The sequence below is a fragment of the Schistocerca nitens genome, chromosome 1, assembly GCF_023898315.1.
Source record: "Schistocerca nitens isolate TAMUIC-IGC-003100 chromosome 1, iqSchNite1.1, whole genome shotgun sequence".
Taxonomy (NCBI): Eukaryota; Metazoa; Arthropoda; class Insecta; order Orthoptera; family Acrididae; genus Schistocerca; species Schistocerca nitens.
The window spans coordinates 386780333-386806942 of NC_064614.1; the positions used below are offsets into that span (position 1 = coordinate 386780333).

Here is a 26610-nt window from a genome sequence, read left to right on the forward strand (position 1 = left end):
GGGTCGTAAAAGGAACACTGAGATAAAAAGGAGCTCCATGTCCTAGGAATAGTACGTAGTAAAGATCCTACATTATGCAAAGAAATGACATGATCATCTATTACGTATGATTCAAAGCCGGACACCGAAGAAAACCTGCGGCTACAGACCCTGGGGTGGAAGGAATATAGGACGACCACGAAGAAGATGGTGCGGTGACCTTTAACCCTAGCATTACCAACGGGGGGGCCTCGTAGGCCCACTGACTCAGTTTTTCTATGTTGTATCCACACCCTTTGATATATGAACTTGAAAGCAAAGGTAATTGTTTGTTATTGAATGTACTATTGAGTCATTACAGAATTTCGGAATAAAAATGTAATTAAAATTCATTTACTTGATTTAATTCTCTGTGGGCCTTAGAAGCCCACCCGTTGGTAATAGCAAGGAAAGATTTACGAGGTTGAGTCTCTCGTTTCAAATTCTTACCATGAAACGAATTTTGGCATTGTTGCCTTCAGACATATTATTATGAAGCGGACCATTGTTATTTTCAGTGTTTCTGCTGCTGTTGAACCAGCAACATGAGTAGACATCGTTTACGTGATAGTTCCATTGAAAGAGTGCTAGAAGAAGTTTTGAACGAATCAGATTTAGAGGAAAGTGAAGTGGATGATGATGTGGAAGAAATTAGAACTGATTCATCGTCTGAGAATGAAGATGACGTTGAAGCCAATCCACCAGATGATAATGATACGGAATGTGATAAATTCATTGCAAAAAGTGGACGAGAGTATATTACGAAGCCATCTCGACAATATCGGCGTTCTGTACAAAATATAGTGCGAGAAAGAATGGGGCTAGGACAACAAGGAAGAATTGCGTCTCCGAAAGAGGCTATAGAGCTCTTTTTTACACCTCAAATTATGAATCTAATAAAACTACACTCAAATGAAGAGGCTTCTCGACTAGGTATTCAGCACACAGATGAAGATGAGTTATTTTGTTATATAGGACTCTTGCTAATCATGGGTTCAAATCATGACAATAAGATACCTGTCCAAGATTTATGGTCTTTGCTTCAGGGCCGACAAGTATACTATGGATCAATGAGTCGGACCCGATTTTTCGAATTGACTAAAATATTTAGGTTTGATGATAAGAACACAAGAGAAATTCGTCGCCAGACTGACAAGTTTGCTCCAATGAGGGAAATTTTTGAAAGCTTCAATTCTTCACTTCCATTGTATTTCATTCCTGGTCTACATACAACAGTGGATGAGATGTTGTCTTTGTTCCGTGGTCGCTGTCCATTCAAGGTGTTTCTAAAAGAAAAACCTGGAAAATACGGCATTCTAATTCGAATGCTGTCTGATTCTGAGACTAGATATGTGATCAGCATGGACATCTATACAGGCAATTCAGGAAATACACAGCATTCAAATGGACCGATGGAAATTGTAAAGAGACTAATAAAACCTATTGAAAAATCAGGCCGTAATGTTACCACAGATCGGTACTATACTTCAGTGGAGCTTGCTGAGACTCTATGGAATGATTTTCACCTCACACTTGTTGGCACCCTACAGTCTAACAGACGACACATACCTGAAGAGCTGAAGACTACAACTGGCCGCAGTTTACACTCTTCCATCTTTGCTTATACTGACCCTCAGACACAGAGGCCACCAGTTACTCTTGCATCAACGCTAGTCCGCGAGAAGCCAAAACGACTGCTGTTGATGCTTTCAACTTATCACTCAGAAGGGGTGTTGAATGAAGACTCAAAAAAGACTAATATAAATCTTTTTTATAATTCTACAAAGGGAGGCGTGGGCACCATAGACCAGATGGCAAGACACTACAGCACAAAGAGAGGAACAAGAAGATGGCCTTTGTCCCTCTTCTACACACTCATTGACATAGCAGCAATAAATGCATATTCACTCTTCCTCCTCAACTTTCCGAATTGGAAAAAGAATTTGCTAAACCGCAGAAGAGTTTTTATCACTAACTTAGGTCTCGAACTAATAAGATCTCAAGTAGATAAACGGGCACAAAATTTGTATGGACTTCAGAAGCCAGTAATAATGGCAATGGAAAGCATCACACAACGGAAGCTCAGCTGCTCTGTAGAACCATCATCCTCAACAGCAGAACCAGGAACACGTGGACGGTGCCACCTATGCTGCCAAGAAGCTGCATCTAAAAAGATCAAGTACAACAAGCTGGGAAAGTCAACTGTTACCTGCTCTCAGTGCCACAAACACGTCTGTGGGAAACACTGCAGGAAGACAGTGTTGTGTGAAAAATGCGTTGCAGAATGAGACAGTAAATTTTGTTTGCTTCATGTAGTGTATCGAATTAAAAAAGTCGTTTTTATAAGAAAACACTATTTTGAAACATTATTCCAAAAAATATATAAACTGAATCTCGTGATTTGTTCATTTTATTCCTATTATAATAACATCTTTTATTATCCAGTATACAAAAACAATGTCTAAGCATTTTGAATTGTTATTAGAGGTATCAGAAGTAAATAAACTTGATTTATGATAAAATAAATTGTGGTATTCTTTATGGGCCTTTGAGGCCCCCCCGTTGGTATTACATGTAACAAAAAATACGTTGGTAATGCTAGGGTTAAACTGCTTCGTTACGGAACAAGAAAAGATGTCTAACCCGAAAATGTACATGATGATGATGATCATGATGATGATCACCATAGACGAGTGCTGAGTGTATCATTATGAGAGGAAGACCAGAGGGCAAAACAAGAAGTGGAAACATGTGGATTCATCAGCATCGAAATAGACTAAGATCCAATCACAATCGAACAAATTACTGTGAGTGTCTTTTCGGGCTCCGCTTGCGGTTGATAACAGTACAGCGTTGGTGCATAAGTTCTTAACGTTTTTCCATATGTTTAATAAACACAACAGATATACATAACAGAGACTTGAGTGATCAATAATATATTATCATAAATCAGATGGTGTTGAGGCAAAGAACTCGTCGAACCATGTTCGGAACGCATATTCATATGTATTCCTTGGAAGTTGTTCGATAGAGAGCGGAAAAGGTGAAAATCTGAGAACCAAGATCAGGTTTTTAAGGTGAGTGTTGAATGACTTGCTAACCAAACTCCTGTATAGTGTTCTTTGTCAGTCTAGCAGAACACCGGCGTGCGTTGTCATGGAGTAGCATCACTTCACGCAGTTTTCCTGGTCGTTTTCCTTGGGTTGCGGTTGCAAGATGTCTCAGTTCTTCACAATAAATGTCAGCAGTGGTGGCTACACTCCGGGGAAGCGCGTAGGTCTTTGTACGGGGAATTTGCTGCTTTGTTTGGGCTCAACCATTCCTTTTTTATCCTTGTGTTAGCATAAGGACACTATTTCTGGTCACCAGAAACGATGAAGGATAGGATTGGTCGGGATTGTTCACGAGCCATTTGATCAGGAGTAAGCAGATATGCACGTACGGCCACCGGGTGATTTTTGTGATTCTGTCATAGAGCATGCGGGACCGATACACTCGATTTTTTATCTTCACCATTGCACGCAAATGTCGTACGATGATGGAATAGTCACAGTTCATCACATTTGCGGTTTTCAAGTACAGTGACGTGGATCATTATGGATTAATGCGTTCAAACATTCTTCATCAAACCCCGAATGTCTTTCTGAACGTACAGGGTCACCAATGTCAAAACGATCCTCCTTTAAACGAGAAAACCGTTTTCTTCGTACGTTCTGTCCGGTGGCATGAGCCCCACGCACGGCGTAAACGTTTCTGGCTGTCTCCGCTGTTGTCATGCCTCTATTGAACTCAAACAAAAGAATATGTCGGAAATATTGTAATTTCTCTACTTGACACTCCATTTTCTAGCGCCAACAACTCCACTCACTATCTCCAAATGACAAAATAACAAAATGTAAGCTCAAATAACAATAGTAACTGCAAATAAAAAATGACAGTATCAACATGCAAAACAGAAACGCTACGAATTTATGCATCAGCTTAACACTTGACTGTAAGAGGCAAACCGTCACAGCAGGATATTATTAGTCTCCTGACGAGGTTACGGAAAGCTGCGAAGACGAAGCGTCGTGGAAAGCTGTCCAAGGAGTTGTGTTTGCTCCTCGGTAACGCCGCAGCTCTTTCTGCACAGGACAGTCACACATATTGCTCCTTTCGGTTGCCAAATTCTGCATCACCCGGTATTTCCTGACATGGTACTCACTGACTTCTTCCTCTTTCCTCTGATGAAGAAACAATTGAGTGTCAGGAATGTTCAGAATAATGACGAGATAGTTTTCAAGTCGGAACACCTCCTGAACAGCAAAATTGCAAACTTCAGGAACAAAGATCCCTGCCACGTTATCCATCGCTGGAGAAAATTGAAAGATGAGTATGTAGAGAAGGATTAGCACCATCACCACGTTTCAGTCACAGTTTTATTTTTTTGGAGGTGACAAAGATTTATGATTACCGAACGTAGGATATTATTTGAGCAACATTCCCCTCGCTAAACGGAGCTGGTGGTTTTCTGTCCCTGATAATTGTTCTACAGGGTGTCCCAGAAGTACTGCGGCAGACTTCGAGAGATTGTAGAGGGTGTCTTGAGGAGCACATCAAGGACAAGAACCTGTGTCCGGAAACGTCAGCCACCGACTCTACAGAACTTCGAAGTTACAGGCGCCGGCGCCTGGAGCTAGGTCACTCCTTTGGCAGCTAACACTTTGCATGTTTACAGGCGCTAGGTAGTATGTCTAGCAATGTTGTTTGTTGTTCAGTGACTGGATTGCCACGATCGCCAGTGCACAAGATGGAGCCCGGTACAAAGACCTTGTTTCGTACGAATGCAACGCTCTGTTGCCTCGGTAGCCTACGGTTTCGGACACGGGTTTCTCTGCACTTCATTTTTCTCGTGTATACTGAAAAGATTAGAGATTTTAGAGGATTCCAGAAGAAGAATAAACGGCGGATGGAAATCCGTGTCTGAAACCGTCACCCAGCGAGGCAACAGAGCATCGCATTCATAGGAGACAAGTCCTGTCTAGGCAGCAGACTCTCCATCTTCTCCAATGGCGTTCGTGGCAACAATTCGCGATCACTGAATAGCAACCAACATTGCGCGATGTTCCGCCTGCGGTCCATCAGCGTACAAAGTCTCGTTTGTTGACGAAGATGTTGCCTAGTGGCAGCCACTGGCGCCTGTAACTTCGACGCTCTGTAGAGTGTATGGATGACATTTCCGGGCATGGGTTCCTATCTTCTATTTGTTCCTCGACACACCCTCTACAACTACAACCTCTCGAAGTCTATGACAGAAGTAGCTGGTATGCCAAAAGTGATGTGTTGAATAAATAACTAAATGTGGTGCATTACTCGTATGTTACATGTTACACTTTCTGTGGGAACTGTATATGTTCCCCTGGCGAAGTTTACAGGGCTATGCTACAAATATGCCACGTGAAACTGTTTTTCTGGATACTATCCCCTCGATTCGTCGAGGGATGACACAAACCGAAGTCTCAGCATGCCAAATAAAACACTGTGTCATTTCAGAGTTTCCATCTGCATCTAATTCTACATCGATACTCCGCAAATCACGCTTACTTAAGTGGCAGTACCTGGCAGAGAGTTCATCGAACCACCTTCGCGATAATTCTCTATTATTACAGTCTCGAACAACGCGCGGAAAAAATGAACACCTATATCTTTCCGTGCGACCTCTGATTTCCATTATTTTATTATGATGATCGTTTCGCGCTATGTAGGTAGGCATCAGCAAAATATTTTCCCATTCGGAGGAGAAAGTTGGTGATTGAAATTTCGTGAGAAGATTCCGTCGCAACAAAATACGCCTTTGTCTTGATTATGTCTACCTCAAATCTTGTATCATGTCAGTGACACTCTCTCCCTTATTTTTCGGTAGTACAAAACGTGCTGCCCTTCTCTGAACTTTCTCGATGTACTCAGTTAATCTATCTGGTAAGTATTCCAGACCGCGCAGCATTGCTCCTAAAGAGGACGGACAAGCGTAGTAGCGGTAGTCTCTTCATTTAGATCTGTTACATTGTGTAAGTGTTCTGCCAAAAAAACGCAGTCCTTCGTCTGCCTTCCCCAAAACAGTTTCTATGTGTCCTTTCCAATTTAAGTTTTTCGTAATTGTAATTCACAGCTCTTTAGCTGAATTTATGGCCTTTAGATTGGACTGACTTCTCGTCTAACCGAAGTTTAACAGATTCTTTTTAGCACTCATGTGGATGGCCTCACACTTTTCATTACCTAGGATCAATTGCCAATTTTCGCCCCGTACAGATATATTTTCTAAATCGTTTTGCAATCTGTTTTGATCTTCTTATGACTGACTAGACAATAAACAATAGCATCATCTACAAACAATCTAAGACGGCTGTTCGCTTTGTCTCCGAAATCATTTATATAGATAAGGAACAACAAAGGGCCTACAACACTACCTTGGGGAACGCCAGAAATCACTTCTGTTCTGATCGATGACTTTCCGTCAGTTACTATGAAGTGTGACCTCTCCGACAGGAAATCACGAATACAGTCACATAACTGAGACGATATTCCATAAGCACACAATTTCAATACAAGCCTCTTGTTTCGTACAGTGACAAAAGCCTTCAAAAGACCGACAAAGAATGCCTGTTACTCAAAAAGACCAATATCTGGCCATGTGAAAGCTTTCCTTTTGTTTACTTACAAGTTAATGAAATTGAAAAAGGCGGAGAGAGATAACCAATACAATCTTTATATGACCTCATTGATGTTTAAAGTAACATATTTTTAACTTTTAATTTTTTGTGTCAAGTATAATAAAATACAAGAAGACTCAGGGATAAGGTTACTCAATTTTCTCATAACTTCGATATTACTTAATTCAAATGGTTCAAATGGCCCTAAGAACTGTGTTACTTAAAATCTGAGATTATCAGTCCATTACACTTGTAACTACTTAAACCTAACTAACCTAATGACATCACACACATTATTGCCCGAGATTGGATTCGAACCTGCGACCGCAGCAGCAGTACGGTTCCGGACTGAAGCGCCTAGAACCGCTCGGCCACAGCGGCCGGCATTATTTAATCAATTATCTTCGGCACACAAAACTTTTAAAAAGGAAAGTATAATTTCGGAAAAAAGATGCCTTTAATATCAATTTAAAATCGGAATGATGTTACTTTGGTAGTCACATTATGAAAAACGACACTGAAGTCAGGTCAACCTAAAAAGATACTTCTGCAACACAGTTTAAAAAAAATCAAGAATGAATAGGAGAACTTACTGTTCATGGGTCAATTGCGCTTCGGTTCCCAGGATGATAATCGTCAGGAAATCAGGATATCACAGAAATATTGTGAGCAACTGACCTGGTGAATGCGATTCTCGCGGTTGAGGGTACGTACGCATCACATGAAAGTGCCTCCTTGTGCGAAGTGTGCAGAGAACGGGTGGGGGACCGCCGGCCGCGGCCACATAATCCCCGCGATGTTTTCAATCTGGCCTCGGAAGAAATTGGCGGCAGAATGCGAGGCGCTCGCATTGTATTCCGCCAGGGAGGCATTTTCGGATATCTCTGTCGATGCTCGACTCGCCTCGGGTTTACAGCGCATGAGGCAGACTAATGAGTATGACATAACAGTCTTTCAGATCCTCTCAACTCTTATCGGTACAGTCGTATGAGTATAGAAAATGGTTACAACAACAAATCACTAGACAACTTTGCTCTGTATGCCAATCAGCCCAAATGCAAATTAATACCACGATTACGAAAATATCAGGAACGACGTTATTATAGTCGACACAGCGCTTAACAATTGCAAACCCAAATTTATGAAAATAAATAATATTTCAAAAGCCAAATTCCAACTTGTAATTACATGAAGAAAATTTTGTACTGGACCAAGTGACGAGACGCACAAGTAGCAACTATTCTCCCTGTTAACCAACCACGTAATATATTAAAGACGGTTTCAGTCTCAAATAACAAAGTATTCACTTTTAAACTTACAATTATGTGGTGTAAAATTTTGTGTTGGACGGTGATTGGAAACCATCACCTCATCGACTGTTAACTACCATAACCAAATCTTAGATACCGAAATTTTTCACTATTAGTCGGATTACAGAAACTGAAATGACGTAAAGAAAAGTTTTGCCTTCCTGGAGCTCGAATACACACATCAAAAAAAGTTTTGCATCACCTCGTTTCCGACAGTTGCGGAAGCCGTACAGAAAATTGGAATAGAGATCAACATAAATATCAATTCCACCCTTTTTATTGCTCATGAAAACCACACATTGTATGTTGTACCACCATACAGCGAGACCTTCAGAGGCGGAGGTCCAGATTGCTGTACACACCGGTACCTTTAATACCCAGTAGCACGTCCTCTTGCATTGATGCAAGCCTGTATTCGTCGTGGCACACTATCCACAAGTTCATCAAGGCACCGTTGGTCCAGATTGTCCCACTCCTCAACGGCGATTCGGCTTAGATCCCTCAGAGTGATTGGTGGATCACGTCGTCCATAAACATCCCTTTTCAATTTATCCCATGCATGTTCGATAGAGTTCATGCCTGGAGAACATGCTGGCCAGTCTAGTCGAGCGATGTCGTTATCCTGAAGGAAATCATTCACAAAATGTGTACGATTGGAACGAGAATTGTCGTCTGTGAAGACGAATGCCTCACCAATATGCTGCCGATGTGGTAGCACTATCAGTCGGAGGATGGCATTAACTTATCGTACAGCCGTTACGGCGCCTTTCATGACATCCAGCGGCGTACGTCGGCCCCACATAATATCACCCCAAAACAGCATGGAACCTCCACCTCGCTGCACTCGCTGGACACTGAGTCTAAGGTATTCAGCTTGACTGGGTGGCCTCCAAACACTTCTACGACGACTGTCTGGTTGAAGGCCTATGCGACACTCAACGGTGAAGAGAACGTGATGCCTATCCTGAGCGGTCCATTCGGCATGCTGTTGGGCCCATCTGTACGGCGCTGCATGGTGTCGTGGTTGCAAAGATGGACCTCGCCGTGGAAGTCGGGAGTGAAGTTGCACATCATGCAGCCTATTGCGCACAGTTTGAGTCGTACCACAGCGTCCTGTTGCTCCACGAAGAGCATTATTCATCATGGTGGTGTTGGTGTCAGGGTTCCTCCGAGTCATAATCCGTAGGTAGCTGTCATCCACTGCAGTAGCAGCCCTTGAGCGGCCTGAGCGAGGCATGTAATCGACGGTTCCTGTCTCTCTGTATCTCTTCTGTGTCCAAACATCACTTTGGTTCACTCCGTTACGCCTGGACACTTCCCTTGTGGAAAGCCCTTCCTGGCACAGAGTTACAATTCGGAAGCGATCGAACCGCGGTATTGACCATCTAGGCATGGTTGAACTACAAACAACACGAGCCATGTACCTCCTTCCTGGTGGAATCACTGGAACTGATCGGCTGTCGGACCCCTCCGTCTAATAGGCGCTGCTCATGCATGGTTGTTTCATCTATGGCCGGGTTTAGTGATATCTCTGAACAGTCAAAGGGACTGTGTCTGTGATAGAATATCCACAGTCATCGTCTATCTCCTGGAGTTTTGGGAACCGGGTTGATGCAAAACTTTTTTGATGTGTGTAGCATCTATCGCCTCTGTTTTTTTACAATGCACGACTTCTAAATATCAGTGTGCTTCACCAGTAGCTACATGTGCGTATGTTTGATCTGGAAATAACGCGGAGGTAGTTCTGTGCTGACTGAGAGTAAAACCTGCACCTAACATCGCTGTTGACTGCACCCGGAGAGGGCTTAACTATCGAATTATTTTTCACCAGTAGCTAGGAGTGGCATACATGAATCTGAAATGATGTGATGAAAATATCACTGTCTGACTGGGAGTCAGAACCGGCACCGATCGTAATTGTTCCTAACGAATGGAGGGAGACATGAGGGAAATGGTAATTATTTTTCACTTTAGTGAGACATGCTACAACTTCAAATGACATGATGTCAATTTTTGGCCGGGCCAGTCTCGAAACCAGACAGGTACCTTTAGTGGAGAGCTTGGGGAGTTTTGAATACTGGGGAAACAACTAAATCATTGAACTGTAGCTTCCCGAAGAAGTAAGATCTCGTGAATGGGGGGATCTGAGTTCGCATCCAAGTCCAGCACTAATGTTTTCATCATATGAAGTTCAAATACTGTAAGAAATAGGTGCCCTGTGATTTTACATTACGATTGGTCCACTAAAAAATAAAATTTCTGTTGCAAGAAAGCTTACTGGTGACAGAGTTGCTACTTGCCGCGACTTCCGCTTCTCTCATGGCCCAACCTACAACTCACTTCCAGTCGGTAGCGAAGGGACTTCAAGTTTGAAGTGGGTTTCTAACAATGGCGCAAACCTACGTTGATCGGTTGACGATACCAGAGTGAAGAAAATATGCTGAGGCTTGTTAAAATTGGGGCTGGATGTGTGAATGGGACCCAGCCCTCAAACATACAGGGCTAGAATCACCCCAAAAGACCACAGAACTACCCAGATGTCTAGCGCATGATTTTGTCATAGCGAACATTCCTTCAGATCGAATGACAATTCTGACCACAGGAGGTGATTACAGCCTGTTAAAACATTCATCTTCTTATTCGTCCACAATGCTATCCACCAGCTGCCTTGACTAACCAACGCGTACATCCGAGTTGATTTTGTAATCACTGTAATGAAATCATATAATTACCATCCACACGAACTTATAAAAGGGTAGGATGGGTGTATTTCTATATGAATTACTGTTTTAAATTTGAACTGTTATGGTACTGTATTTTAGGGGAGGAAAGAGATAGTAAACAAAAAAGAAAGGCCAACAGGATTTGATGAATGACTTTATTACGGTTGACCACTGTAGTCCATCGAATTATTGGCAAATGTGATGAACTGCGACCATTTAACCTTCGCGAGACACCTGCATTCAGAGGGCAATGATTGGAAAAAAAGAAAGCAAGGGTGATTATGGCTAAACATCCCACCGATGAAGAGCTCATTAGAGACGAAGCAGAAACTAGGCTTAGGAAGATTAGGGAAGGAAATCGAAAATCGACTGTGTCTTCTGGAAGGAAGTATCCCAACATTTGATTTAACTGCTTTAATGAAGTAACGGAAAACTTAAATCAGGATGGGCACACAAACGTTTGAACCTTTGAGTTAAATTCATAAAAAGAGAATACCGGTTGGGTCTGCCAAAGAGTATCTGAAGCTGCGGCCAAGTGTGAATCTCAAAAAAGTAATTTTATGCATCTGGTGGCAAAAGGAAGACGCTAGGAACGGCTTCCCAGCGGTGCGTCAATCGCAGTTGGAACCTGTTGCCAACAACTAATCGTCCAATGTGACACGTCGAAACCTGCCCTAAAACTTTTTATACAAGAAAATAAACCGAAAGAAGCACAATATGAAAATTTTAGCTGCTTTTTAACAATTCTGAAACTTGCAAATTCGTAGCTTGCTAGGAGAAATGTACACCCCTACCGCATGTTGTAGCAGAGCGCACATCTGAAACACGGCAGGTGCATATCCTTGGTTACTGGCACATCGGTAAACAGACAAAATGACACAACGCGATTGTGATTTGTGAGGCAAATTTCGGTTTTCATTGATAGTTTCTTTCTCACAGTTGGTCGCCGACCATGGTGGCCACGCGGTTCTAAGCGCTGCAGTCCGGAACCGCGCGACTGCTACGGTCGCAGGTTCGAATCCTGCCTCGGGCATGGATGTGTGTGATGTCCTTAGGTTACTTAGGTTTAAGTAGTTCTAAGTTCTAGAGGAGTGATGACCTCCGATGTTAAGTGCCATAGTGCTCAGCCATTTGAACCATTTGAACAGTTGGTCACAGTTACTATTCGCTCACTTAATATCCATAATAATTAGAAGATCCCTTTGCGGTATCGCTAACAATGGGCGTGGAACAGAGTTAATTTTGAGACCTTAGTTTCTCCCGCGTATACAGTGTTTAAATAATTCACAAGAATGCAGCCGCACGCACGCACACACACACACACACACACACACACACACACACACACACACTGTCTTCCCTTCCTTGATGTGTTGGGCACGAAGAAGGTGGATGGCACGTTGGTTGACACATGCTGGTTATAGGAAGCCTACTGCAGGCCAACAGTTGTCACCATCCGGCTCAATATGAAAGGGTACTTCGTACCTTGGTTAACAGGGCGCATATCATCTCGGACATTGAGAGTTTGTCAGCTGAGTTAGCCCATCTCGAAGTCATCTTTTGTCAGAATCGTTATAGCGAAAGACAGATTAGACGTGCGTTGAGCTATTGACCAACTTTACGCCGGGTAATAGATAATAATACCGAGGTGGCACCAAAATCTAAGGCCTTTTTGCTTTACCCAGGAAGCATTTTGAACAGGATTGGTCCTATTTTGTTGAAATATGATGTGAAGTGTGTTTTTCGACCACTATCTAGTATCAGGGTCCTTTTAGGATCCGTAAAGGATGATCTTGGTTTACGTATGCCGGGAATGTTCTTTGTTATTGTGGCATGTAATATATTGATCAGACTATTAGGACTGTGGAGAACTGGTGTACTGAGCATAAGCGGCACACACGCTGACGACAGCCGAGCAAATACACCATTACAGAGCACTGATTGACACCGGTCATCCTACAGAATATAACAACACGGAGATTGTGGTATGCACTTCCATCTATTACGATACTGTTATTAAGGAAGCTGTTGAAATTAAAGAAGCAAATAACATTATAAATAGAGATGGTGGTTTTTGTTTGGATTCTGGATGGAATCCTGCTCTCTTAGTTATCAAAAACCATCGATAATTTCCAACGTCGGTCATCTTTGGTTTGTGGTGGCGCTAGTGTTACAATGCATGTGCGTATTATCTCTACGGAGTTTCGGTGAAAATAGCGCTTACTTGCTCCTGTTTAGCCTTGAAAATGACTGTGTGCGCTCCTGTCAAAATATCGACGGTTGTCGACGACTCCACCTGGCTGCATTCCGGTAGGTTACTTGAGAAATGATTTTCTTTATGTTTTTTTCCGTATAAGCTTACTAATAGCATGTACCTTTCTCCAGGTTCTATACTTTCGCAGTAATGTGGAATCTGATAATGTCTTAAATCTTGCAGAGATGAAATATGAAGAACGTCGTACGCAGTCGATATCACCTATTTCTTCTGAAGACCTACATGTGTGTTATGTATCAGTTAATTTCTTGGAGGAGGAGATTAGTGTTTAACGTCCCGTCGACAACTAGGTCGTTAGAGACGGAGCACAAGCTCGGATTAGGGAAGGATTAGGAAGGAAGTCGGCCGTGCCCTTTCAAAGGAACCATCCCGGCACTTGCCTGAAACGATTTAGGAAAATCACGGAAAACATAGATCAGGATGGCCGGAGACGGGTTTGAACCGTTGTCCTCCCGAATGAGAGTCCAGTGCGCGAACCACTACGCCATCCTGCTCGATTTAATTTCTTGGAAATTCATTCGAATGATTTACATATCGTTAGAAATTGTGTAAACTTTACAAGAAATAGGAAATAGCTCTGAAGACACAGTGAATTGTGATTTGAACGATGATCATTGTGCTAACTAAAGTCCAGAACAAAAGTACAAACCTTCCAAGTCCAAAGAAAATAATGTAAATTTCCTTGGATGAACAAAGGAGAGAGAAAGTGCTCATAGTTAAGCAATTTGTAATGCTCGGTTCATTTTGTAAAACCTGAGCATAAACTATATAAATAAATGAAAGATTTATGCGAAGTATGAAATATGCGCAAAAAAGAAACTCGAAAAAGTGTGAAAGATAAACTATTCAAAAGATTTAGAACGGCTTGTGATGAGAGAGATCTACCAGACTGTAACTTTTGGTTACACAGATTCAGGATATTATACTGAAAAGGAATTCGCAAAATTACGAAGTTTACTTAAAGTAAAAGTTTAGAGATTTCAGTAATAGGTAATACTACAGAGAAATTCTTAGCTAATGTAAAGATTTAGCTTCTTGTTGTCTCTTAAAATGCTGTATATCAAGGCAGTCAGTCAGGTTTCATGCAAGATCTACGAGCAAAGTGCACTTTTTCATTTCAAACGAAAAAAAGACAGACACTCTTGTGCAGTCAGTGAATGCTATGACACATTCGTATACAGTAATGCCAGTGATAAGTACCACCGGTTAATTTTTCCACAGATTGGTATTTGTTTTCATGAACCTCAAGGCAATTTAGGACACAAATTTTAAAAAAAGGACTATTTAGTTGCAAAAATTTGCAATGGACGTAGGAAAATCTGGAAAAATATGAGAGAACAATTTTCAATATTACAGCTGAAGCGTGTTCTTACCAGTTGCAGAAATTAATACAATGCTTTTGTTAGGCTCTTGGATTGGACACAGTGACACCTCTGTTTCTAGGAGGACAGTGAAAATAACGAATAATAATGTAAGTCGAATACGACTCGTAACCAACAGTGCGATTAGTCTCTCAACAAGGTAATGTTTCCACAATGTAAAGCATTTGTTTTCGAAAATTTCGGACAAACATAATTTGCAATGTTGTTGTTAAACGTCAGTCATTTATACGTTGTCAGTTTTCACCACCATATTTTATTAATTTGATCAAGTATGCCTGGTGTGGAGCGTTATATGTAGAATGGCCACAACCATTTCTTACTCTATTTCGATTCTGTGTAAATAAAACTAATAATTATAGTGAAGTGCCTGACAGCATTAATATTTCTTTAAACAGTTGTATCTGATGTAGGGGAAGCGTTTGGTTTGGCCATCCATCTAGTTTTTGCGATGACTACAGGGAACAAACAATAACCTGTTTCAGCGTTAGTAAAATATACGTTATTCGAAAATTATCATAAAACTGAGTTGCAGGGATTGTTATAAAATACGTATTTCATGTCAAAAAGTTAAAATCCCATTTGATGTAAGTCGTCTGAATGTAACATCATATACTACCTTGATTTTCTAGTCACTTGTGTGGCATATGTAGATTGAAGGTGGAGAGGGGAAGAAAGGAAAGGAAAGAAAAGGCAGTGGATCACTGCTGTCAGGTGCATAGGGAAATCACGCGGAATCAGCGGCGACGAGTGAAAATGAGCACCGCGCGAAGCTGGGATCTTCTGCTTATTAGGCAGGTGCTTTAACCGCTGCGCCATCCGGGACACAGCGTTATCACAGCTGCGAGGACTATCTCGGTACTCCTCACGGCCGACTCACACTCCCATCAAGCGCCACCTATACGCAGTCCCTGTCCATCTTCTTCTTGTTCGATACTCTTAGATTCCCACATAAGGTAGGACGTATTTGTGCATCCTCATTGAAGAAGGTCGATCCATTGCCCAGCTATACCAATCAATCAATTATATGAATGCATGGTGTCTGTTCTTTCGGATATGTCAGGAAGAACAGACACCAAACATTCATATACTTGTGTAACAAATACGCCGTCATAACTGTCGATATGAACTGCAAGTTATTCAAAAAATCAATGATTTGAGACATTTTTAGTATGACTGAAGTACTCAAAACTTGAAATTTGGATTTTTCATCGTGTGACACCATGTTCTCTTGTCACGGCTGCTCTGCTTATTCACCGACTAGTGCGCTACGCAGGAAGGGTTATACAATCCACTGTTATAAACGGTTCTTCGTACAGTGAACAATAGTAACTTCAACATAAAAAAATACTTGAAATGCGCTTTAGCAGCTAAAATTTTGGCAGTGCATTTCTTTCGATGTGTTCTTTCTGTGAGAAAAGTTTCTGAGAAGGTTTCGACACGTCGCAATGGATCATGCCCTTATGAGACGCCTCGTCGTCGCCTTATAGAAAAAGCGACCAAGGGAACTGCTGATTTCTCCAAACAACCTATTCGGAGCTCGACTGGGAAACAGTGCCTACAGCACACCCTTTTCCGCCTCAAACGTTTGTCTTTCTCGCCGAATATCGATCAACCATTAACAAAATTTCTTTGTGAATGAAAATGTACTTTAAATATGGATCGACATCTTTATCTCTGAACCAGTAGCTTTCTATAGGAGTGGGGACCTGAGCGTTACCAGTCTCTTTTAGTTAATGTGAGAGAATATATTGTTGATGATTACCTTCTCTCATATTTTCCGTTATATTCAGTAAACTAACGAGAAGCAATATAAAAATATACACTTTTCTAATAACAAATCAATTACAACTTACCATATATCCCTAGGACTAAAGTCTAAATGGTTCAAATGGCTCTGAGCACTATGGGACTTAACATCTGAGGTAGTCAGTCCCCTAGAACTTAGAACTACTTAAACCTAACTAACCTAAGGACATCACACACATCCATGCCCGAGGCAGGATTCGAACCTGCGACCGTAGCGATCGCGCGGTTCCAGACTGAAGCGCCTAGAACCGCTCGGCCACACTGGCCGGCAGACTAAAGTCTAATTTAATATAAGAAATGTTCGTAATACGAGCCTGCCCAGAACTTCATTTGTTAGCAAGATTTTTGACTTCGATATGGTTTTATCTACGTAAAGTCCTGTGTCCTATCCAGTAAGTACTTCGAGACTATCACGAAAATATGTGAATTTATTGGTGGATGAAAATTCCATGGTTAACGTATCTTGGTGTGTAGTCAAGAGCGATTATATCTGCGGGTTTGAATCTCAGTCAGCACAGAACTATTCGTTGCGTTATTTCCAGTTCAAATATAAGCACATCTCGCTACTGATGAAGCACACTGATATTTAACGATTAATCGTGTGAGAAAACATCGGCGATAGGTGCTGCATTCGAGTCCCCAGAAGGCCAGGCTTTTTCGTCTCGTCATTTCAGTTTCAGTCATCCTGCTAATAGTGAAAATTTCGATACCTAACACCTGACTGTGGTTAGTTAACAATCGATTAGGTGCAGATTTCCAGAAACACAAAATTTTGCGCCACATCGTTTGAGGTTTAAACGTGAGCACACTTCGCAATTTGTAACTGAAACCCTGCTTGGTTAACAGAGAGAACTGTTGCTGGATTGCAAATCCGGCACCTAATCCATTATAAGTTTTATATCATGTAATTAAAAGTTGAAATTTGCCTTTTGAAATGCTATTTTTTGTAATAAATTTGACTTTACAGCTGTTAAAGGCTGTGTCTTCTTAATAACGTGGTTCCTGATATTTTCATCATCGTGGTACTAATTTTCGTTTGGATTGATTGGTGTACAGAACAAATTTCTTTGGTGGTCTGTTGTAGTAACTATTTTTTACAGTCAAATGGCTGCAATGAAGAGAAATCAGAGGACCTGCAGGACAGTTGCGTTATGTGGGTTGCAAACGAACCAGGCGGAACATAGTTAAGGTCTTTCTGATACTTTTGAACATGACTGCACGTTAGCACTAACAGTATTACCTTTACTAGAACGAGAATCAGCAGTAAATGCAAATGGTAATGAGTGACAAGTCATACATTCGAGGTGTGATTGGAAAGTTTTAAGAACGGATCCGCTACTGGTTACTGGTTTGCCGGGGGGGGGGGGGGGGGGGTACACGGAGGGTGGAGAGTGATTCATTGCCTTGTCCTCAACGCCCTTCTGAGACTTATGAACTATTAAAAACAGCTTTTGGAGATAAGTGTACGAGCCAGTCAAATGTTCTCGTCTGGTTCATCAGATTTAAAAATGGCCGCGAATCATTTGAAGATGAACCGGGGTCCGGCCGTCCTTCCACCCAAAAACGAATGAAAACGTTGTGGAAGTTCGCGACTTAGTGCGCTCTGATCGTAGCCTTACAATTAGGGAGACGACTGATGGACTTAATTTAAGTTTCTATGCAGTTCTGTCAATTTTAACTGAAGATCTGAACATGCGCCGAGTGTCGGCAAAATTCATTCCAAAATTGTTGTCAGGTGACCTTAGACAATACTGACTTGAAGTGTGCCAAGAACTGATTAATCGGACTAAAAATGACCCAGATTTGCTAAACAGGGTAATTACAGCTGACGAATCGTGGGTATACGGATATGATCCTGAAACCGAAGTGCAGTATCCGCAGTGGAAGACTCCAGGTTCACCACGACTGAAAAAACTCACGGCAAAGTCGGTCGAAGGTGAAGACAATGTTGGTGATTTTTTTCAATTCTACCGGTATTGTGCATCATGAGTTTACCGCTGTAGGACAGACAGTTAACCAGGAATACTACAAATGTGTCCTTGAGCGTTTGTGCGAAAAGGTGCCGAAGAAAAGACCCTCATTGTGGAAAGACAGGAGTTGGGTGCTACACCATGACAATGCTCCGGCTCATCGTGCCTTCTCCATAGTTGAATTTTTGACCAAATTCAAAATTCCTGTGCTTCCACAACCGCCATATTCCGCTGATTTGGCCCCTGCGAACTTCTACCTGTTTCCTAAACTGAAATATTCTCTGAAAGGGAAGCGATTTTACTCGATTGAAGACATCCAGGCAAATACGGAGAGCGTCCTTAACACACTTCAGGAAAAAAAATTCCAGGAATGTTTCCAAACGTGGAAACACCGTTGGAGTCGGTGTGTTCACTCAGAAGGGGACTATTTTGAAGGAGATGCATCACAGTAGCATGTAAGTACGACCATTGTACAATTACAGGCCCATTCTTGAAACTTTCCAATCAGACCTCGTACAGTCTAAGGGGAAAAAAAGAACGACGCACGACGAATGAATTATCCGGATGGGACGGAAATCGGTAGATTTGATTTACATGTACAAACAAACGAATGATTAAAATTTCTGAAAAATTAAACGAATTATTAAAGAGAAAGAGCTTCACAAATTGAACAAGTGAGTAACGTGTTGGTCGACCTCTGGCCCTTATGTAAGCAGTTATTTGGCTTTGCGTTGATCGACAGAGTTGTTGGTGTCCTCGTGAGGGATATCGTGCCAAATTCTGTCCAATTGGAGTGTTGGATCGTCAAAATACGGAGATGATTCGAGGGACCTGCCCACAATGCACCAAACGTTCTCGATTGTGTAGAGATCTGGCGACCTTGCTGGTCAAGGCAAGGTTTGGCGAGCACGAAGACAAGCAGTAGAAACACTCGTCGTGTGCGAGCGGGCATTATCTTGCTGAAATGCAAGACGGGCAACAGGATGGCTCGTAAGAAGTGCAACAAAACGGGACGTAGAATATCGTCGGCGTACCCTTATGCTGTTAGAATGCTGCGAATAACAACCGAAGGATACTGGTCTGTTATTTTGCGGATCAGTTCTTTTAACGTACAAAAGTCGCGTACGGTTTTTTTCAGTCGCTTGGGATTTTCCACTGGGCGATATATTAGCGATAAATCCAGACTAAGAGAGGGATCAATGGAAATAGTTCTCCTCTGAAGATACATCATATCCAATATCACTGCTGAAACTTTCTTTTATTGCCTTCCCCTAAATCAGTGAGCGACCTTTTCATGATCACTGTCAACGCCTTTCATTCTCGCTTATGAACGTAAGTCGTTAGGACATTTAGTTGTCTCGGATCCCTTAACAATTGTTCTGAGGTCTTTTGAGTACACCTTAATGTAACCTGTTGATCCTGACGCAGCTACCTAAATATTATTAATGAATATTTGTATTACATTAGCATCTAAACTAGTTACCTTCTATGGAGTGTCAATTCTTTCCCATTTCACCCACCTCCCTCTCTCATTTAGTTAAGTTCTGCTAGTACTTTCCTCTTGGAACAGTAGCGCAGAAGAGCAAAACGTATTCCAAACACACTTAGAACTATATGCACAAAAATTAAAAGCCAGTAAATAACTTCAAATTCTTAATTGCTGTGAATACCCAGTTACACTATACGTTTCTGTTATATTACGACTTCCAATTGTGGATGATGTAGTAAGTAGTATGCTTTACCATAATAATTGTCTGTAAATAATCAGTTTTGAAAATTTACCTAATTTATCGGCACAAGAAGTGATATTTGCAGTCGTGGAGCGTGTAGTTTCTCGATTATTTTTAATCCTCCTATACATTCGTATAAAAAATCCACTAACACTGACAGCACATTGAGCCTTTATTACCACCAGAGTGTGCAAAACATTTTACGGCCCGTTACAGCATAGTAACCGCGAACGATGCACAAATTGAAGTCATCAGAGCAAAACCAAATTCAAATAAGTGAATAAAATCGATGTTGAAAAGGGCGTTAGTGAATACATGTAACAAGGAATTGCGTTCGTAAAAACATATTATTCTGAGTGACAGTCATGAAGAAGTGAAAGGTCAAAGCACACTGGCTTTCAAAAAGCTTTTGGTTTCGTAGATTTGCGTTGTACAGACACCTCATATTCAGTCACGGTACACAAGTACGTTGAAAGCATGTCGTAAGTCAGCGTATTCTTCCATTGTAAAATTCCTTACGCAGCAGGAACGACGAACCGTCAGCCGCTAACTGATCATCTAACCGCTACAATAACCAAAAAATAATATCATGTGAAAACAGGATACTTCTGATGATGGGTATGTAGGTCTACATTTGGATAGTTGGAATTGTCTACAGCGGCGGTTTCCAACCCGTGCGCCGTGGGCCGCGGGCAGCGTGGCACTGGGCCGTGAGTTCTGTTCGGAAGCCCAAGACAAGATAAAAATTATCGGGAGCTTCAAGGTTTCGCTCGTTAGTCGTCAAGATCAGAGACTTTTTTTTTTTTTTTTTTTTTTTTTTTTTTTTTTTTTTTTTTTTTTTTTTGCAAAGAAAGAAACAGACAGAAATGATGGATCAATAGAAGCTGCTAAGATGGACTTCCAGTATTATTTTTATGTTGAAAATTTCCAATATCGTGTGCCACCATATTGTTGGAAGTCTACGCCCCTACAGGGCTGGCGCGCGCCCTTGGCTGGCTTCTAATGGAGTGAACATATAGCGTGAGTCGTCTTGACGTGATATGGAATTTTATGTCATTGATTTTACTGGTGTAACAAGCCCTTGGTTTTAGGGGCCTTACACTTCTAGAAATGGATGTACAGATCGTTGCCGAGACATTTCATGTGGCGATGTTATATCGCTTTACCAACTGACTGCTAGTGGAAGTTGGTTTCTTGTCCTTCTGAAGAAGACAGCTTTAAATCCGTTGAAACCATGGTTAAGGTACGCCCGCCCGGTTAGCTGAGCGGTCTAACGCACGGCTTTCCGAAGTGGGAAGGAGTGCCTGGTCCCCGACACGAATCCGCCCGGCGGACTTGTGTCTAGGTCTGGTGAGCCGGCCAGTCTGTGGATGGTTTTTAGGCGGTTTTCCATTTGCCTCGGCGAATGCTGGCTGGTTCCCCTTAATCCGCCTCAGCTACACTATGTCGGCGATTGCTGCGCAAGCAAGTTCTCCACGTACGCGTACACCATCATTACTCTACCACACAAACATAGGGGCTACACTCGTCTGGTGTGAGACGTTCCCTGGAGGGGGGCACCGGGGGCCGAACCGCACAAGGGTGAAGTGGACCGCGGTAGTTGCCGTGGGGTTGTGGACCACTACGGCTGCGGCGGGAACGGAGCCTCCCCGACGTTTCTAGGTCCCGGGTCAGCTGTAATTCCAACTGTTCGGCTGTCTTATTCACTTGCTACATAACATGCCACAATCCGATCGTAAGCTGGTAGTTTCTCGGACACAAGTGTTCACAAGAGCGATTCGCTTGAATTTTGGTCGTTTGGTACCGTGGCATTAAAAGAAGGAAGGATGATTGGTGATCTGCATACCGACCAAGGCTAAGATTATAAGAAATGAAGTATTGTTCAGATTTCTTGCAACTGGAGGCGACCTTTGGTGACAGCAGAAAACCGATATGAGGATGGCCGAACCGAGAACGGAACTTGTGTCTCTCGAATGCGAGTTGAAAGCGTTAGCGACTACACCAGTTCGCTCAGTCCTCGTGTAGCTATTACTGAATTACTAATCACTGATACAATTGGTGGGCCTTTTTATAGAAACTGTCTTTGTGAACGAGCCTCTTCAACTTTTTTTTAAAAAAAAGTGCGGTAATAGACTGAATGTAGAATGTGATTTGGGGCTAAAATTAACCTGTTTTAGGACCGGTATTGATTCTCTCGAGGGTGACAAATAATGTCAAAAATCCCATTGCGTTCTTTTTAAGACTGACCACTCGATTTTGTGTTTTCAAATAGTTCAAATGGCTCTGAGCAATATGGTACTCAAGATCATCAGTCCCCTAGAACTTAGAACTACTTAAACCTAACTAACCTAAGGACATCATACACATCCTTTGTTTTTTCATGTAGTTGGTTATAATTCAAGTCTTTTATTTATAAAAAATGTAAATATTTTTCAATCCTTCTTGTACAGTATGTTTTACTAATTAAGGCTACTGGCATACGCACACACACATACAGACACACACAAACACACTTTTATATTTAGTTACTGGGCCTCTAAGGTTTTTTTCTTTTTACAAAATAGTTGATCCGCAAGGCTAAAAAGGTTGGGAACCGCTTGTCTTCAGATACATGAAGACAACACGGCTTTTTATATAAAACTAGTTACTTCTGTCGCCAGCGTTGCTATAGTGCATTAACTAGCGCAGTGATGCTGGATTCGGTGTAGCCTTGATAGCGTCTAACCACACAATTGGTGGAGAAGAATTGGGGAGAAGAGAAGTTTGTGGCACAACTTGCCTTAAGCATATATGAGTATTTCCAGAGGTTAATGTCACGTGAAAAGAAAAGAAAAATTAAAGCATCTCCTGCAGCTCATCGTAAGAAAACCACTGAACCTTGGAGTTCTACTCCGACACTTGTCCACCGGGCCACAAAGCTAGGTTATATAATTGTAACACACTTTCACAAGGCGCATATACAGTTGAAATGTCCTTGTATTTCTTTTCTGTGTATTAGTAGCTTCTCTCAAGTCGTCTTTCGGCCGGACAGGCATGCTAGTGAGTTCAGATATGAAAGTGGATAAGAACGGACGTCATCCACCATAAAATGAATGGGCGAGCCGGCGATGGGCCGATCAATTTACCGATAATAGCGGCCATTCTGGCCGCCCCTCACAAACGGTTAACTCAGTCCTCGTTTGCCAATCAAAGCGGCGTTACGTGGACAAAAGTCATTATCTGAATGCAAGTGAATCTGGCGGCTGAAACACAGAGGGGCAGCTAACAACTGACAGAGTGGCACACACAGATAGATGCAAAGTTTGTAAGGAAAACGAGAAAGGGAATCACACGGATAAGACACTCGGAGGTAACTGGCAGAGAAGGGAGAGTATATAGACAGCTCTGATACTTGGGAACAGAAATTTATGGAAAGTGACGTACCTCCTTGGGAGGCATAAAAGGCATAACTCTCTTTCTGATTAGATGGAATAAATAATGGACCAACAAATCAATAAAAAGAATTTGCGATGAAGAAGGTTGTAACGAACGAGCGTTATCAGTTTATTGAGCTTCGTATCTGACTCCGTCGAACGAGCTTGTGATTTGTTTCTACATACTGTATACACCTGCGAACATGGTGCACAGATATTAAAATAAACATATCGTAAAATGTGCGAAAAGACGCAAAAAGAAGATTTCGGGATGCAGTAGAATATTTGATACATGAGTTCCATTTTGTAGTTGCAACTGAAATATGAAAGAAATACGTGAGAGTATAATGTTTTAAGTTTCGGAATTATTGAAAGAAGATTTGGGTAGTGCATTCAGATAGCTATGATATGGATGGCGTATTATAAAACAGTTTATGAAAGTTATCGCACGCTGTGCTTTCTACCGACATATTAATAACAGTTGCTGTGAAATGGGTGATACAGTACGTACACGACTTTACAGTCCATTATGTGTGACAACACACATTAACATGTAATTACGGAACTATGGGTTCAAATTGTGCTTTATATTAATAATTCAAACACTAAAGCAGCTTTTAATGCATTACGTACTTTTTTCATGCGCTGTGCAACCTTCTACTTGATATTTTACGTAATTAAAGTATTACGAAAGGGCGGTCGCGAGTTCTAGCTCCGACAACTGGTACTGTCCTCACGTGTTGACGCTTCCAAGAATGAACGTTATACCCGACGCGGGTTGTAGGGTGATGTTACATGATACTGCATGGAAAACGCTGAAAATGCGAAAGCGCAGTATTTGCGGCATGGTAGTTACCAAGAATGAAAAAGAAAGCCGCATCAGCGGTAGAGGGTACAGAGAGGGTGTTTTCCGGCATGGGCGGGTACGGTGGACACCGCCGGCATTCGGGTGAGGGTGCGCAGCGAGCGCTCACTCACCCCGTGAACAGGGCCGCTCTCATGAATGGTCAACGACAGCGTCAGAGTTGGCGTCGGCTAGCGGCGGCTGCGTTGTGGCTGTGGCTGAGCTGTGGCCGAGCGAGTTGCGAGAGGAGGAGGCGCCTGTGCGTTAACAGGCAGCCGGTCGCCGACAGTCGTCCCCGGCGCCGCGGCGCTCCGCCCCTTTTAAAGGGGTGCCGCCGGCGGGTCGATACGCCGGGCGCCGCCAGAGACACCTGGTGGCCGCGGCGCGCGTCGCTATCGCGTCAGCAGCGCCGGCGAGCGTCCGGTGCACACACACACACACACACACACACACACACACACACACAAAGGCGAGAAGTATTCAGCCCATCCCAAGTGCGGAGGACAATCTCGTAATGAAGAGCTGGCAGCTCCTACCGCCGCGACGAAGAGTCTCCAGCGACGCACAGAAAAGAAACACTAGACAATTCGTTACAAGACCACTAATGATCAACAGGCAGCCTCCCCCAACCCCCTACCCGGTTTAAAATTACTGATAACAAATGAAGACTCCTTTATCAGTGTCACACTTATATACCTTAAAATATCTGAGCTGAAGCCTTGTGCATCAACAGTGGAGTAGAGAGACAGTTTTGTCATGGCGATGTAACCTGATTTGTAAGCAGCTAGCCGTCATCTACATCTACATCTACATGACTACGCTGCAATTCACATTTAAGTGCTTGGCAGAGGATTCATCGAACCACAATCATACTGTCTCTCTACCATTCCACTCCCGAACAGCGCGCGGGAGAAACGAACACCTAAACCTTTCTGTTCGAGCTCTGATTTCTCTTATTTTATTTAGATGATCATTCCTACCTATGTAGGTTGGGCTCAACAAAATATTTTCGCATTCGGAAGAGAAAGTTGCTGACTGAAATTTCGTAAATAGATCTCGCCGCGACGAAAAACGTCTTTGCTGTAATGACTTCCATCCCAATTCGCGTATCATATCTGCCACACTCTCTCCCCTACTACGTGATAATACAAAACGAACTGTCCTTTTTTGCACCCTTTCGATGTCCTCCGTCAATCCCACCTGGTAAGGATCCCACAACGCACACCAATATTCTAACAGAGGACGAACGAGTGTAGTGTAAGCTGTCTCTTTAGTGGACTTGTTGCATCTTCTAAGTGTCCTGCCAATGAAACGCAACCTTTGGCTCGCCTTCCCCACAATATTATCTATGTGGTCTTTCCAACTGAAGTTGTTCGTAATTTTAACACCCAGGTACTTAGTTGAATTGACAGCCTTGAGAATTGTACTATTTATCGAGTAATCGAATTCCAATGGATTTCTTGTGGATCACCTCACACTTTTCGTTATTTAGCGTCAACTGCCACCTGCCACACCATACAGCAATCTTTTCTAAATCGCTTTGCAACTGATACTGGTCTTCGGATGACCTTACTAGACGGTAAATTACAGCATCATCTGCGAGCAACCTAAGAGAACTGCTCAGATTGTCACCCAGGTCATTTATATAGATCAGGAACAGCAGAGGTCCCAGGATGCTTCCATGGGGAACACCTGATATCACTTCAGTTTTACTCGATGATTTGCCGTCTATTACTACGAACTGCGACCTTCCTGACAGGAAATCACGAATCCAGTCGCACAACTGAGACGATACCCCATAGGCCCGCAGCTTGATTAGAAGTCGCTTGTGAGGAACGGTGTCAAAAGCTTTCCGGAAATCTAGAAATACGGAATCAACTTGAGATCCCCTGTCGATAGCGGCCAATACTTCGTGCGAATAAAGAGCAAGCTGAGTTGCACAAGAACGATGTTTTCTGAAACCATGCTGATTACGTATCAATAGATCGTTCCTTTCGAGGCGATTCATAATGTTTGAATACAGTATATGCTCCAAAACCCTACTGCAAACCGACGTCAATGATATAGGTATGTAGTTAGATGGATTACTCCTACTACCCTTCTTAAACACTGGTGCGACCTGCGCAATTTTCCAGTCTGTAGGTACAGATCTATCGGTGAGCGAGCGGTTGTATATGAGTGCTAAGTAGGGAGCTATTGTATCAGCGTAATATGAAAGGAACCTAATCGGTATACAATCTGGACCTGAAGACTTGCCCGTATCAAGCGATTTGAGTTGCTTCGCAACCCCTAAGGTATCTACTTCTAAGAAACTCATGCTAGCAGCTTTTCGTGTTTCAAATTCTGGAATATTCCATTCATCTTCCCTGGTGAAGGAATTTCGGAAAACTGCGTTCAATAACTCCGCTTTAGCGGCACAGTCGTCGGTAACAGTACCATCGGCACTGCGC

General features: G+C 42.4%; 1 protein-coding gene across 1 annotated transcript in view; it reads right to left on the bottom strand.

Annotated features, from left to right (window-relative positions):
• The window catches only part of LOC126249254 (MATH and LRR domain-containing protein PFE0570w), a 252829-nt gene extending 228376 nt beyond the window's left edge, over positions 1 to 24453 (bottom strand). Inside the window, exon 1 of the mRNA XM_049950913.1 lies at positions 24295 to 24453. The gene's annotated coding sequence lies outside the window, so the exon portion shown is untranslated. The remainder of the gene's footprint in view (positions 1 to 24294) is intronic.
• Between the last annotated feature and the right edge of the window lie 2157 nt (positions 24454 to 26610).